Here is a 12,928-nt window from a genome sequence, read left to right as displayed (position 1 = left end):
CAAAAGAAAGTAATGCAATATTTCTGTCTCATCTCACACTCTGATCATGGCAAGGGTGACTTCAGTGGAGAATTTCAGGGCAGGATTTTTGATTTACTGGAAAGTAATGCCATGGACCAAAATAGTTTGGTGCTACTGTTCTGCTGCTTGTATTTTGTTCTTAAAATAAGGCACTCAAGGAATTGCGCATCATTTTCTTTGCCTCGTGGAATTTTGTATTTCAGAAAATCTTGTTGCCAGGATTCATCTGGGTAAATATCTGTCCTGATAAAAACCATACCTTTTTTGTGAAAAGGCAAAATGTTGTGCAGCCTGTCAGGCTGTGGGGGTGCTTTCAGAAATGGCTGATGCCAAAGGAAAACACAATTCTGTAAAAAGCCTGATTTAAAGTCAGTCTGAGCTGGGAGAGGGCAGAAACTCAAAGGTTTTGTGTTTTCATCAACAGCTGAACTGGTAGAGAATAACTATAGGTAGATAATAACTATAAGTAGATAACTCAGATAATATCTATATTAGGGATAGATATGATGCATTTTATTGTCTTAAGATCAAGACCACCAAAATAAAATGGGCATATTTTTGTGTTTGTATTTAAAAATCCTCCCAAAATCTACTTTCTTGTTAAACTTTTAACACAGAATCTCCAAAGCTGGAAGATGCTTGTTTCCTTTTGTAAATGTGTCTCTCTGCAGCACTTACACTGTGTATAATTTATGTGCACTTAAAATACATATATATATAATATATAATATATATTTTATATATATATATATATATATATATATATATATATATATATAAAATTGTTATACATTATCAGTGAGATGCTGGCAGCTGATTGCATCAGTCATGGGAGAATTTTCAAAACTGCCACAATTTCAGTTCTGTTGTGGGATAGGATGGAGAGGTTTTGGATCCTACATCTGAGAATGAAACAGGCAAAATTTCTACTGAGCTCTTCTTCGGAATTAATTTAATAAATTTCACTGCAGGCACATTTTTCTTGAACTCCAGATTATTTTCTAGGACTTTTTCACAGAATAATGGAATATCCTCAGTTGGAAGGGCCCCGGAAGGATCATCCAGTCCTACACAGACACCCCAACCATGCCCCTGTCCCCTGATACCCAAACCTTCCTGGATCTCTGGGGTTGCTCGGGGTTGTTCCATTCCCTGGGAGCCTGGGCAGTGCCCAGCACCCTCTGGGGGAAGAACCTTTTCCTAAGATCCATCCTGACCCTCCAGAGAGAGCAAAACGGAGCCTGTGTTTACAGTTACCCAATTTCCTAAAACACGCAAGCCTAAATCTCACTCTCTTTGGAAATTTTGGCATAACTTCACCAGTTTTGCTGAATATTTCCAGTCTGCTCAACCACGACAGTGTCCAGTCACACTTGGAATTGTTTTTATAATATGATGTGTTTCAGTAGAATTTCCTGAGGTTGTAAGAGCTGCTGTGAGAGGAGGGGTGGGAATAATCAACTTTGCCCTGTTAATCTGCTCTTAAAACTTCCCTGGTTCTGAGGATCCCAAGGCAAAACCAGACACGAACTCTTCCCCCAAGGTCCTGAAAAATCACCAGAGATGGGGAAAGAGGGAGAGATGGAGAAGGGAAGCCATAGGTGGCAGAGCCAAACATCCCTAAGACATTTCTTCCTCATTTTTACATGCTCAGAATCTGCCAGTAACCATTGGAACCTGTGAGCACCACTCTGTCCCTGGGATTTATGAGAGCCTAAAGTACTTACAGAGGTTTTAAAGACAGGCTCATTTCTTTAAATCACTGCAAACAATGTGTCTTTAACAGTTCCTCTGCTGTGTTCTGTGCATGAGGGACATTTATCCTTGAACTTTCCCCCAAGGACCCCGGAGAGTTGCTAAAATCTGCTCACAATGAGCACATCTGCAGATGTGCAGACACAGAATGATAGGAAGTGCAAACAGGACCCCTGTGTACAGCAGAGCACACTCAGAAGCAGGGAGGGTGATGATTCAGGTACTTTAAAAGAGTTTTTAATGGCCAGTGAAGGAGGTTGTTTGCTTTAGGAAAGTGCATACAATAATAATGCACGCACTCAGTGCAGAAAGAGAGGAGGCAAAGCAATTATTCTGCTCTTAGCTGATGTTATTTGGATAATGAACCACCTAGAACGAGGTATTTTGCCAAGATCCTTGTTTAAAATACTTTGTCAGGCAGCCTGAATTGTAACTTATGCATGAATCAGACCTGATGTTGTTCTTTATTTTCTCCCTATTATGTTGCTGTTGCAACAAACAGATCTCAAACTTTAGGGGGAAGTTTTATATACCCCAAAATGAAATTGCTAAAGGAAACTTCGCCCTATTTCCTGGGATTTTACGATCCATGTAGTGACTAAATAGAATTTATAACAACAAGGCCACAGTGCTGGTGTGTGCAGGAGGATTTGCTGAGCAGAGCAAAGGTGGGGCACAGGCAGGGCACTCATGGAAAAGGGAGATGTGCAAAAGTCTGGGCACGGAATTCTGCTCTGCTGCTGCCCTGCCAGCTGACATAGGGTTTATTATAATATATTTATTATTATTTATTTATTAATAATCGGGATTATTGCATTGCTTGGCAGTGAACACTGGGAAAGATCCACAGAAATGTCCATCACTGAGAGGCTTTGGAAGGTACTGGGGATATTTCTTATCTGAGGTGTCAGTGATTGTTCAGCTGCATCTCTCATTTTGAGCTGGTTCTAAGTGTGGATGATTTTTGAAGAGTGCGTGGAAAGACATCAAACTTCCTTGGAAAAAAACCAAGGAATATATATTGTATTTTATATTGTATTATATATTGTATTTCCTGGCATTCTCTCATATGTAATAGGATGTTTGAGTGGATGCAGATTTTGGGGAGTTTTTTGATTGTAATATAGTTGAAATATATTGAGAACTTCAAGCTGGGAATTGGAAACCCAAATTCAAAAGCTCTAAGAATTGGAATATAATGATAAAATTGTGCCATCAGTGCAGTTTGTGAATGACATTCAAGCTCCATTATAAATTTAACTCCTTTCTATATTAATAAAACCTGTTTGATAGATCCAGGGTTTTTTCACACTGCTGTAAATTTCATAAAATTAGAGCAACTAATTCTCCTGCTCAGAACTTCCAGGGGAAAAAAATTTAGTTCTTGGGAAACTTTGGTTTGAGTTCTGCTGAGGTTCCAGGGGCACAGGGCAGTGACCAAAGGTGCTTTTGAAAAGCCACAGGAACAGAACTGCCTTTTAAACTCTGCTGCTTCCCTCAGAAATGGCATTCTTATCTTCTGCATGCTTGACTAGAGGTGTATAAATATTGCATGCTTGATTTTAAGCCAGGCAAATTCATAGTGGAAATACAGCATTTTAGTAGGAGAGAAGCCAATGCTGAGGTCAGAAGAGCTGGAGCACCAGCTCTGGAAGTAAATGGCAGAGCAAGAACTGCCTCCTTCTGTGTGGGATGGATTGATTTCCCTTTTCTTCCCCCCACCCCCTTTTTTCCCCCCCTTTTTTTTTCCCCCTTTTTTTTTCCCCCTTTTTTTTCCCCCTTTTTTTCCCCCTTTTTTTTTCCCCCTTTTTTTTCCCCATTTTTTTTTCCCCCCTTTTTTTTTCCCCCCTTTTTTTTTCCCCCCTTTTTTTTTCCCCCCTTTTTTTTTCCCCCCTTTTTTTTTCCCCCCTTTTTTTTTCCCCCCTTTTTTTTCCCCCCTTTTTTTCCCCCCCCTTTTTTTTCCCCCCTTTTTTTTTCCCCCCTTTTTTTTCCCCCCTTTTTTTTCCCCCCTTTTTTTTCCCCCCCTTTTTTTTTTCCCTTTTTTTTTTTTTCCCTTTCCTTTTTCTTTTTTTTTTTTTTTTTTTTTTTTGAGAGCAATATGGTGGCGCGTTTGCTTTTATTTAATAAGAGCTTAGAAATTTTTTGGAAAAGGACCTCGGTTTGAGCTCAGCTTTTAAACTTGAGCTGCAGAATTTGGCAGCAGGCAGGGATGTTGCTGTGGCAACCCATTTATCTGAGGCTGTGCTGCTGAAGCTGCTGCCAGCTCACCCTGAGCTGAAAGCTGCAGGCACCCCCAGAGCCATTCAATGCTCTGTCCTGGAACAGTCCAGCAAACCCTGCCAAAAACACCCTGGGGCTGGAGAACAGCAGCACCAATCTGGGAAAAGTGGGGAGAAAAGTTTCCTTTTGGGGGTGAATGGATGCTCTAAATCTTGGTGGTGAGTTTGCACCCTCCTGGTTAAGCCATTGGTGTTTTCTGGTGAGCAGAGGAGGCTCACAGACGTTTTCAGCGTGAGGGATGGTGATTGCATCTGGTTCTGGAATTCAGGATGTGAATTCTCTTCCTTCTCCTGCCCTGGGTGGGGCTGGAAGGGCTGTCCTTGAGGAAGAGCTCCAGATCCATCTCAGGGTGCCAAAAGAACGGGGAGATGTTCTGTGAGCCCCACAGCGCTGCTCCTGCCCAGTTCTGTCTGTGCAATCAGCCAGCTGGTTGCAGTGAAGCATCCTCAGTCCAGCCAATTTTTAATATCTACACTCCTCAGTATCATCTGTTCATTCTTCCTTTTTTATTCACTAACAAGCACAGTGCTGGTCCACAAAAAAAAACACCCAAAACTCTAAAAATGTAGAATTAATTACATTATTTGTGCTCATACCCTCACACACAAAACTTGAGGACAGCTTTCTGTGTGTGTTTGTCATTGCCTGGGAAATTTTCATCTCAGTTTTGGCATTCTGCTCTCCAGGCTCCTGAGAAGTTAACCCAAACACCTCCCTGCTCTGCATCACTCTGACTGCTTCCTAAACTCTTGCTTTGTGTTTAGATACTTGTACTGTGATACACTTGTCAAAATGTCCTCAGAAAATAAGCCCCAACTAGAAATGCCTGTCAAATAATGCAAAACTGACAGGTTTAGTCAAATTAATGATGACTGATACCATTTGCCACAAGCATCAAAGCTTCCAATAACATTTTCTTCCTGGCAACAGGCAAAAATATTTTTTTAGTTGAATTACTTTTTTTTCCATTTGGTGGTACAAAATGAACAAGGTTAACTTTGTATTTACAATAATTCTTTGTTATTTATTTCATTATCTAGCTAAATGTGATGCTATTTAACAAAACACCACATCCCTCATGGCATGAAATTTTCTACTCTACTGCTAACAAGCTGATATATATACATGTATAATTTATATTATATAATGTGTGTATTAATACATTATGCATAAGATCCATGGTTTCATATAAGTTTATACCTAAAAATTTCCATATTGTAAAGTAACTTTGTGGGTGATTTGTAGGTGGAGGAGTAGTATTGGGAATTTATCTTTCAAACCCAGCACGAGGCTGAGAGAGGGCTGTGCTCTGTGGCTGAGGCTGGGGCACAGGAGACACCAAACAGGAATTGCTGCAGAATTCCAGCTCGGTCACACGTGCTGTTTAACAGAAACTCAAACACAACATTGATTCTGATATGAAGGGATTGCAGTAGTGCAAGAGATAGGAAATTTCACTGGATTTCACTTTTTTAAACACTCTCAAACAAATGAAAGGTGAATCCCACCTGAAGTTCATTCCACATTGAGGCTGCAAACCTTAGTGATGAGCACTCTTGCAAAAATTGGAATATTTTCTCTGAGTAACTGAAGAGCAAATATGTTCAATGTCATTAAATTGGTTTTAGATCCTTCTGCAGGAAAAATAATAATGGGGGGGAGGGGAGAAGTTTTGGTTTTTTGGGGTTTTTTCAATTGTGTTCTGGAAGAAACCATGAAAATAGACCTTGATAAAGCCCCAAAGCACAGAGCTGAGGAGAGGAGACAAATCCCCTCTGATGCTGCAGGATTTTGAGCCTGCTGGAAGCTCTAATCTGCTGTGAGGGGTCTGGATTTGGGCAGGAGCAGCCCTGGAGCCAGAGATCCCAGGGAACACATCCATCCCATCCCATCCCATCCCATCCATCCCATCCTTCCCAAGGCATTCCCAGTGAGGGCTCAGCAGCAGGGCCAGGGCAGCTCCTTGCACTGAGGAAAGCAGCCAAAAACAGGAGCCAAGGGCTGGCATGTTATAAATCACACTGCTCAGATCAGCCTTTCTTGGGCTGTTTTTTCCCTTTTTTAAGCGTAATTTTCCTGATGTTTGCTGGAGTGGCTCACCTGCCAGCTACAAGCTGTTCCATCAGAGATTTTTTGTTTGTGCTTGTTAGCAGAGTGGATTTATGGATCCTCCTGGCTCCATTGGGGATCTAAGGGAGGGCAACAGTCCATGGTAAGTTTGTCTTCCTTTAACCTCTATGAACAGAGAGGTTTTTAGTCTTTGACAGGATTATAACACAGAATCCATGGAAAAATAAATGGAGTTGCTGTCCCATGAGAGCCAAAACATACCTGCCAAATTCAAAGTTTAATGCATGTGTGGTAAAGTAGAATGTAAATACCATCAACTGGTTTATCCTTTCAAATTCACAATTTCAGCTCCTGCAGCACCTCCAGCAGCTCTGGATCCATACCCAGAGGAAAGGAAAGGAAAGGAAAGGAAAGGAAAGGAAAGGAAAGGAAAGGAAAGGAAAGGAAAGGAAAGGAAAAAGATAAAGGAAGGGGAAAGGAAAGGAAAAAGATAAAGGAAGGGGAAAGGAAAAAAAAAAGGAAAAAGATAAAGGAAGGGGAAAGGAAAGAAAAAAAAGGAAAAAGATAAAGGAAGGGGAAAGGGAAAAAAAAAGGAAAAAGATAAAGGAAGGGGAAAGGAAAAGTCATCTCCGTGATTGCCAAGGAGAATAGATCTTTCTCTCTGCACCGGGGTTGAGTAAATTCCTGTCCTCCACACAGCCACTCCATCCATGGGATCAGGATCACAGAGCCGGCTCCTGTGGTCGTGGACACTTTGATTTGTCCCATTCCTCACCAGGCAGCTCCTTGGTGTTTGAGCAGCAAGATGGAATTTTGCTGTTTCCCAGCTGAGCTGGGCCATGTCTGACACAGGAAGGTTTTCAGGCGCAGTAACAGGTTTTAGAGGAGAAAAAGGCTGAGGAAAACCTTACCCTTGCACACTAAAACAGGTGGATTTTGTCTTGGTGCAACATTTGCATTTCATTCTTTGAATAAATTAATGTTTTAAAGCAAATGCCCAAGGATATTGCAATTATTTTTGCAATTCATACATTTATTCAATGCCTATCAGAAAAGCTCCTGTTAAAGGCAGGAGGTAATCTGGGGTAAATGTCAATTACTGCTGGATTCTGTAGGGTCTATAGTGGATGCATTTGTAAGACATTTTAATATTTAACATTTGAAAACTTTGCCTGCCAGATTTTTAATGATGCTGCTACTGGTTCAGCTGTTTTCATGTGTTCAAAAATTAAAAACATTTCAATATTTAAAATAACTGTACTGCTCATTTCAAGGCATATGTTCCTGCATATGTTTGTAGCTCTGCTTTTCTGAATGTGTAAGATTCTTTGGCATATATTGGTATTTCATTCTGAACCTGGGGGAATTAATGTTTAGAGTCACTGTTTGAATTCATTTTAGGTTTGATTGTTAAGAGCTCCTCTGGGAGTCAGGGAAGGAATCCCAAGGAGGTAAAAATGGAAACAAAGGTAGGAGAAGAAAGAAAGGCAGATGGTGGCAACAATGGCTCATCTTTTTTTAGATCATTTATTTAGTACAAAGGAGACTGCCTTAGAAATCCTTTATATACTCCATATTCATTTCCAGTGAGAGAAATGCCATATTTTCATATTCAAAATTCATTTTGAGCCATGAAATTAAGCTAATAAAAACCCTTGAATTAATTAGTGCAACCAAAACCCCCTCTCATGGTCTTCTGAAGGCCTGAGCTTCTCAAATGAACCTGCAAATTAAACTCAGAGCTTTTCTGCTCCAGCAGAAAACTGGTGGTTCCTTTGAGAGATCTCAGATTATTTTTATTAATTAATTTCTTTGTTTTCTGTGCCTTGCTATTCAGTTTATTCTGTTTCTGTGTTTGAAATATGTGGGGTTTTCTTTCCCAAAGGAGCAATAGATAACAGGCTCAGAGAAGAGTAAACTCAGAGTGTCTGATGGTGAAGTTGTAAGCACAGAATGAACTGGTTTGGTTTTCCCCTGGCTCCAGTATTCTGTCACCTGCTCAGTTTTGGTCAGCAGTACTAAATCAAATGTTAACCACCATGCCCCTTTTGACAAAAAACAAATTATCAGTACACTTAATATTACCACACTATTTTCCAAGCAACCTGTCATGGAATCACTGCTCTGAAGAAAAAGTGCCCTGTATTTATTTCAGTAGGGATTTTTTCTCTTTTCAAGTCTCTCCAGAGCAGAATTAAAATTTAGCACATGTACATTGAGCAAAAATATTTTCATGTCATTGTGTCACTCAACATTCCTTCCCTGTTAGCTATGAAATATTTTTTTTCCAAGTCATATCTCTAGATAAAAGGGAAAATCACAGATATCTTTTAGCATTCAGAAAACAGATTTCAGCTATTTTTTTGCATTAAATGAATTAATTTTATTTTCAACATCTATATTCTGACAGGCAGAAAAGCTGAAGCTTTTTGGGTTACTTTTTTCCCCAGGTTCTGCCTGTTCAACCAAAGGAACTCATTCCTGAATTCGATCTAGAGTGGGAATTAATGCAAACATGTCCATTTCCTATTAAATGTGTTACTCTGGCAGAGGAATATTTTCATCTCCAGATCACAGCAGAAATAATTAAAATTCAAGGCATTAATTACACTTTAATTAAACCCAACCATATTTCAAAGGATTGTTTTGGCAGTGTGAGGAAGAGTCTGTGTCCTCGGCAGCTCATGAGGTGCTTATGACAAATCATAAAGTCACTGAAGCCAAGGAGAATTGTTCCAGTCAATTAAGTGTGTCTGTGAAGGGGGAAAAATATAGTGGTATTTGAGACTTTTCCAGACTTGCACATTTAATTGGTTCTTTTTTTTCTCCGTGTAAGTTAAAGTCCATTGCTTTTGGTTTTGCCAGTAATTCTATTGAGCTGTTAGGCAATAATGGCACATCCACTGCTCTGTTAATTGAGATTTCTCTGAATGACATGGCTCAAAGTGCTGCTTCTCTGTCTGAGAAAATGAGTTTAAAAGCAGAGAATGTGCTAAAACTTGTGGCAAACAATTCTTTGAAACTCAGTGGGCCTCTAGGTTTTTCTCCTTTGTCTTTATTGTTTTCTTCCTAAATATTTTTATACTCAAATTTAGATGTGAGCAGTAATGTGTGTGATTTTGATTAGAATTTAAATTATATGTTTATTTATAACCTCAAAAATATTAGCAGGATTTATTTGGGTGGGGAGAAGTTTTTGATTACTTGGCGTTTGGGGAGGATTTCTTTTTTTTATCAGAATGTAGGCAGTGGTTAACTGCAAAGCTTTTTTATTTCTGTGGTCACATTACACAGCAGACAGGCAATTTTCTGTGACTGAGATGTGAGCAAGGAGGTCCCAGGTTCAGCAGCTTCACACTCCTTACCTCCATGGTTTAACAACTACAGCTTGGTGAGATAAAGACATAAAAACATGAATTAACTGCTTGGATTTGTACTCTCTTTAATTGGTTTTGAACTTTGTTTTCTAAAGCCTCCTGCACTCTTTGCTGTACAAACAGCACTGGGCACAGGGAGCTCACCTGGATGGGGCTGCTGAGGATTTGGGCAGCAGTGCAGCATTTTCCATCTTTCCCACAGGGTTAATTAATTGTAGGCAAGAGTTGGGATCTGGCAGCTGACTTCTCCCTCTACTGAAATTAGTGAGGTGAGTAATTAATACTCATGGGACTGCTCAAGGCAGGGGCTTCTGCACAGCAAAGAAATTCAATGTTACTGAGGCAAACAGTGAAATGGACAGGTGATACAAAAATGTGGGAAGTGTGCAAAGTATTGACAAGGTATTGATCAGATCATGCTTGAAAATCTGACTTGGAGGAATGTATTTACATCTAGTAAATAGGAATGTGTCTGTGTTTGAATCAGCATGGAGCTGTTGGGGTATGTCCAGCAAATTTCACATTTCATGTTTCTCTGTGTGGTGCCAGGGAAGTTCCTGAGCTCAGATTGTTGGGAATGACTCTGTTAGTCCTGTGGATGATGCTTTCTCTAAAAGAGATTTTCATGGGAAGCAGAACTGGGTGCTTCCAGAGGTGTTTCTGATCAGATTGGTGTGGGTATTTTGTGACTCTATATAAAATGTTTTCAGCCATATTTACAGCCTGCTGTAGCTGTCTGGAGCTGTTCAAGTTCCAGCTGAGTTTGTTCTTTAGTGCCTGAGCAGGGTCCAGGCTGGATCCACATCAGGGATCCTCCTGAGGCTGCACCAGGATAAATCCAGGGTTAAGCCGTGCCACAAAAGGACACGTGGCTCAGCAGAGTGTTTGTCACAGCTCACTGAACCCTTCCTGCTCTTCAAACTTCCAAGAAATTCCTAATTAACATTTGTTTAGCAGCTCATTATAAACCTTGGTGGCGTGTGACAATGACAGCAGGAGGATTTGAGCAGTGATGCTCAGCAATGGGAATGATCCCACATTATTTCACTGTAATCTTTCATAAGAGTCTCAGTTATTTCCCAAGTTTCTCATACCTGGCAGTACTTAATGAGTAAGTGTTGGCTCTGCTCAATGGAACTGAGCTTTCTAAGTGGAAATTGCACAAAAGATGCAAATTGAACTAGAGCTTTGGATTCTGATATGCTTTTTTCTCGCTGTGATATTTGCATGAACCTGCCATGTTGTTGAACTTTGATTCCGTCCTTTTGTATGAGATCCTTATTCTTAGTTTAAAAAAAAACTATTTTTATTTTTAGAAGGAATTTATTAGCTAAGAAAGGTCAAGCCATGCTTTTCAAACTGATCAATGATTTAACCTCCTGTAATTATATTTTCTGCAATTATACAGCATGGAAATGCCATTATATTGCATCATATAAACACCTTCTAAAGGCTCATTCCATCATGCTTTGCTAATTTAAGGACAGTTACGGAACATTTAGAACCATTAAGGTTGGAAAAGGCCTCAAGAGTGAATCCAGCCTTTAAACACCCACTAAACCACAGTGTGAAGGCCACATCTGCTCATTTTTTAACACCTCCAGGGGTGGTGACTCCACCACTGTCCTGCTCAGCCTGTTCAGTGTTTCACCACTCTTTCAGTGAAAGAATTTTTCCCAAGCTGGCCAATGGGAAAAGCAGTATTTGTGCTTGTTTTTCTCTGTTTTGTGAGAAAAACAAGTTCAATTACTGCTTTTCCCATTCTGGGCTCATCTTTAATGAGACTGTTTCTGGGTACTGTAGCTACCAATGTTGGTAGCAGATTATTCCTTCCTGGAGGTCAGGTTAAAGACCACCCACTTCAAAAATCCTGGTTATGGAAAAGCCTCATAAACTCTGAAATATTACTAGAGAGAAAATCAAAGCACAAGGCCTGGTTGAGTAGAAGTTAAGAATTTTGAGCAAAGCTTTTGAATCATGAAGGGTAATTACAGGGATGAACATTTAAGTCTCATTTTTTGTGGGTTAATATACAATTGCTTTCTAAAACTCTTTACCAGAGTTCTCAGAACTGCTTCTCTGCTGAAGATAGCTCCATGTTTATCCCTGACTTTTAATAACTCTTCATTTAATTCTGTTGCCTGTACAGTGGAAACAGACTTGGCGGATTAATTTAGTTCTAGGCTGCTTTTCCTGCTCGAGTCCAGTTCTGTTTTCCCTTCAAAGTGTAAAATCTCCTGTTTAAGTCCTGTACTGAACACAGAATTTCCCATGAAAGAGAATGCTCAAGGTTGCTCTTGGAGGCAATGTGAAATATGGAAGGGTGAAAAGGGAATCCTCTGAAGGGAGCTGCAGGCAGGGGTGTGAGTGGCCTGGCCTCGTGCAAGTGGATAAAAGGCAGGTGTGGAGTGAACATGAGAGAGTGTGAGCAGCCCTGCAGGGCCTCCCTGGGTATGACTCAGAGATCTGCTGCTGTTTAATTAGACAGGAAAATTGTGACCCAGTCATGGCATGTGCCTCGGAATAACAGGAGTTTGGAGCAAATTGTAGTGAGTATTAGAGCTGTTGCAGAAGGGAAAGCGAAGCAGAAATTTGAAATTATTTATTTTTTAAATTAGAAAAGATGGGTTTCCCCCTTTCTTTTTAGTGTATGAATCATTACTATTTCTCATTTAATTATTTCAGCCCTTTTCTCCCTCCTGGAGCTGTCCCTGGTTGCTTTGTTTGCTGGCCAAAGATAAATCTGCCTGTGAAGCCAGCAAAGCCTGTTAAATAAGCTGTCAAAACATGAACTGCTTCATACCTTGGAGCTCAGTCAGGAAGCCAATTTTATACAACTTAAAAATGAAAGTCTCTCAGTGTCACCTTGCTGGAAAACCTGGAGACAGACTGCACAGAGCTCCTTTTCATTGTGATGCACCTGTAGGCAATCCAATTTCTGTAAGGAATGGTGGAGGAAACATCACACTCACAGCAAAACTGCCATGATAAAAGGCAGGGTTTCTTCTTCAGGAGCAGGTTTTACATTAAAATGAGAAGATTGTAAATGGGGTTCGTGGTGCTAGAGAAGGATTTGGGTAGATGTGTGTCAGACATCCTTCGATGTGGTAGAGAAGCCTGAGATGATTCAGAAATGTGAGAAAATAGCACCTTGAGAGAAAACTCGAGAACTTCAGAGCGAGTGTTCCACTTTCTGTCTTTGCAGCTCTAGCAAGGGCTCTCTTCTGAAGTCTGACTAAAGGCAGCTTTTTATTTGATGAGAGTTTCACACTAATTCAATTACATGTGCAAGCTGCATTCCATTTGCACACGTGATGGTGTGGGAACTGACTGAAAGGTGCAAGAATTAAATAAAGAATTAAATACTGGTTTGAAGTAGAGGAAGCAGGTTTTGTATTTCAGTAGGAATGGTTTCATCTTAAAGC

This window comes from Melospiza melodia, chromosome 16 (assembly GCF_035770615.1).
Source record: "Melospiza melodia melodia isolate bMelMel2 chromosome 16, bMelMel2.pri, whole genome shotgun sequence".
Taxonomy (NCBI): Eukaryota; Metazoa; Chordata; class Aves; order Passeriformes; family Passerellidae; genus Melospiza; species Melospiza melodia.
This window is presented reverse-complemented; position numbering follows the sequence as displayed.